At 38.8% G+C, this 3,732-nt stretch overlaps 1 long non-coding RNA gene across 1 annotated transcript; it reads left to right on the top strand.

Annotated features, from left to right (window-relative positions):
* Nucleotides 1-151: 151 nt before the first annotated feature.
* LOC122332423 lies at nucleotides 152-3,686 on the top strand. Its single transcript, XR_006248482.1, has 3 exons — nucleotides 152-574; nucleotides 717-790; nucleotides 3,315-3,686. It is a non-coding gene; the product is annotated as an uncharacterized LOC122332423 (long non-coding RNA).
* The last annotated feature ends 46 nt before the right edge of the window (nucleotides 3,687-3,732 follow it).

Genomic DNA, 3,732 nt, shown 5'->3' with positions numbered 1-3,732 from the left:
TGATCATAAGCTTTTGACCATAAGTCATTGTGTAGGATACCCCATAAGCCAAAAATAATTAGCTGCTGTTTATAACATTTCAAGATAAATATAGTGACTTGCATACAGAGTTAATAAAACTGAAGGTAACGGTGAAGTTTTGTTGATTGTGATGAACTTGCAGAGTTAGGGTTGTAATAACACATATATTCTGCTCTTGTGCTTTAAAAGTGTGACCTCAGGTTTCTAAATGTTTTGATCTTCTGAAGTATGCATTACCAAGGCTTCTGTTAGCTACAGTAATCCTGAAGTTAATTTGCTGTGGCATAAGAGTTTGTGCAGAGAAAGGTCTGAAAGGTCCTGAATTTTGCAGAGGGAGGTGTATGATGGGACAAGTATCTGAAAGCAGCCCATTCCTGTCATTAAAGATGAAAAACATCGTTATCGTCATTAAACCAGGTCCTCTGAGCTCAGGATGTTCTCACCCAGTACTGTCCTGTTTGTTCTGTAGCAGGTCGGTCTGGACTCCGTTCCTCATATAAACTCATTATCATTATTATTATTGAAAGAAGAAGATGATGAAGAGGCATAACAGGTCAGTTTCTTTCTCATTATTTTTGCTGAGAAATGAAAAGCAATAAAGGCAGGAGTTTACTCAGCCACTTTTGATCTCTCTCTCTCTCTCTCTCTCTCTCTCTCTCTCTCTCTCACACACACACACACACACACACACACAGAGTATAAGAGGCAGGCGTCTGCCGCTCATCTGCAGAAGGAGAGACTTCCGCAGACGGACAGAAAGAACGCAGAGGTCAGTGACTTGAACTTTATTCTGCTGATGTTACACAGCTGATCTGCTTATACTTCTCTTACTTTTGTAATAGAAAAAGAACTAAAATATTACATATCTAAACTACCTTATCAAGTAAAAGTAAAATATTTACTAATTCACAAGCTTTATTCAGTTCATGCATCATAACTGTAATAAATAGAAAAAGTCTTTACCTTTGTTTGTTGTGGAAGTTTGGAGAACTGCTTCAGCATCAGTGTCATCTTACATCTCAAAAACTGAACAATGAAGTACATAAATTAACTTTAATGAACAGGGAAGGCAACTTATTCAGCTATATTAAAATGAAATGCATTACGGTACAGTAAAAATTGCACGCATGAGTATTAAATGTTTGTACTATTCATCTAAGTGAGCTGCACACGTTTATTATGTACAAGCCTCAATCTAGACTGAAGTGTTACTAGACAAACTGTCACATCGCATGATCCTCAGAAATCAGAAGAAAAGTGGCTCTTGGTTTTTGTGGGAGTTTTGGACAGACTTCAGATGGATGTAATATTATCCGATCTGGCATTTTCCACTAAAACCTCACCGATTTTTCATCTAGCTCTCAACTACTTCTTCTCAGAGTAACTTTTTCCAATGCTTTGTCTTTGTTTGGTAGTCTGTATGCATTCTAGTATTGTTAAATTTAACAGAAAGTGGCACCTCAAAACTTCTGAAAGACTTGTGTTGTTTTGTAGTTTATTTTCCATCAGTGTTCAGTCAAATGTAAAGTCTGTGTTTATGTTGAATTTGCTGATTTGGTTCATATTCTTATAACAGTCTTATAATATCCTCCCCACATGTGCTGTTCCACTGACATCCACACAAACCTGCAAATCCATTTTATAAGTGATTGTCCTAATTCAGCAGCTAGGTTTACAAACATCCTTAATGAAACGTCATGAAACTTGATCTATTCATGTCTGAGCAACATTTAAATAGTTTAAATAGTTCGTGTATTCGTATAAGCTAAGAAGCGTGTGATTTATTGCTCCAGGACAGAGAAATAAGTTTGAGAAAATTTGACCTAACTTATTTTCTTTGACCCAAGATGGTAACAGAACACTTTCCTCACTCCTTCTGTTTTCTTGACTTTGTGTAAGAACACTCACTGCTGCCAAAGCAGTTTATTTAATGGAAAATACTAAAGCAGCCAGTCCTGAACATTTTCACCAAACCACAGGAATAATGCTGCTCAGTGTTTGTAACATTGTGACTGAATCATCAATCATGCTAGTCCTGCTCTATTTAAAGCTGCAGTCCTGCTCGCGTCCAAAACATGCAACTACATCACCTTTTCCCTTTCTCATTTCTCACAAAGGCCTGGTGATCAGTGATTCTATGGGTTTTAAATACATGTCTAAGTAAAGCTGCATTAAAGATGCAAAACAAAAGGTTTAAAAGCCAGTTCTTAAAAGTGAAGCAGCATTCAGCACAAAAATTCTGCATATTACATATATGAACTATAAATCATTTTGTAGAAGAGTTTCCACTTTTAAATCACTCCTATCCATATGGAATTACTCAGTTTCTTATAGAGAAGCCCTACCTTTCATGGTTGAGGTGTATAGAAGGGAAAAATTGGGCCACTAATGAGATGGAAAGCAAACTCACCTGACCCTGAGCTGTGAGGTGAAGTGTAGCTTGACAGGAAAACAAACCACAGAATGTAGTCTGGCACCGAAATCTACCCCCTAACACAAGTAGTTAAAATACACATTCTGTCATCAATTGAGCGCTGCATGTCAGCCACATACAACATTTGAGCGTTGTTCTTCTGATTTTCTGCAAAGATGTCTCTGTGTGCAAAACTAAAAATAACGCATTCCACCGCAGCAGTCAGATCTCATTTGTGCCTGAGCATATTCAGACTTACACTAGTCTTAATGAGTGTAAGTCTGCTTTAGTTTTGCAATGGAGATCATGTCAAAGAGGTCAAAGATCACTCCAAGGCTTTCGTAAACTCAGTTTTAGGACAGGGAAAAAAATCATATTCATCTTATCTTCATTAAAATTATCTTCATGCTAAAATTGTTTACTGTCCAAGACATTGCATGAAAATGTAGTGCCAAACCTTACTGAAAGGTAAAACTGGGATAATTAACATAATTGTGATAATCAATATTACTTTCTTGGAGAATTTTGCCATAAGTAATTATATAAAGGGGAATTAATAAAGGTCCCAAAACGAATCCTTGAGGCACGTCACACAATAGAAAAAAATTCCAAAATGTACAAAAAAGTTTTCTGTTCTCAAAGTAAGAGGCAAACACTGTGCAGTGCCCTAGATACCTACTGTGTGACGTTAGTGAGGAATATAACGGTCAATGGTATCACATGCCACACTCAGGTCCAACAAAACTAAAGCAGCCCATGAGCAAAATATAGCTTGTGATTATATAGGGCTCTAAAATCAGATTGAAATGAAACAATTCAAAAGGAAAAAAAAATCCACAGTTAGACTGCTGTTAAAATCTCTGCTGTTGTTTTGTCTCAGGGTTCATGGGTCAGATCTCCTTTCTGCTGCTATGAGTCCTCAGGCCTGGATCTTCTGCACTCTTCTGTGCGTCCTCACTTGTGAACGGAGCAAGAGTGCACACAAAGGGCCCGTCCTGAGCCGAAAGCGGAGACTGGTAGAGGACACAGCCGATGGGGCCCCAAGAAAGTGCTCTTATACATTCTTGGTCCCAGAGCAGAAGATCACGGGGCCGATCTGTGCCAGCCAGGGCCCTTCTCTGCCAGATAGAGAGCGTGTGGTGCAGTCGGATATAGCTGACGTCCGGGAGCTCCTGACCAAGCAGAGACGTGAAATGGACACGCTGCGGATGATCGTAGATGTGGATGGAAACATAGTTAACGAAATGAAACTTTTACGCAAAGAGTCGCGCAACATGAACTCCCGGGTCACCCAGCTG

Source organism: Puntigrus tetrazona, unplaced genomic scaffold, assembly GCF_018831695.1.
Source record: "Puntigrus tetrazona isolate hp1 unplaced genomic scaffold, ASM1883169v1 S000000066, whole genome shotgun sequence".
NCBI classification, from domain to species: Eukaryota; Metazoa; Chordata; class Actinopteri; order Cypriniformes; family Cyprinidae; genus Puntigrus; species Puntigrus tetrazona.
This window is presented reverse-complemented; position numbering and strand designations above follow the sequence as displayed.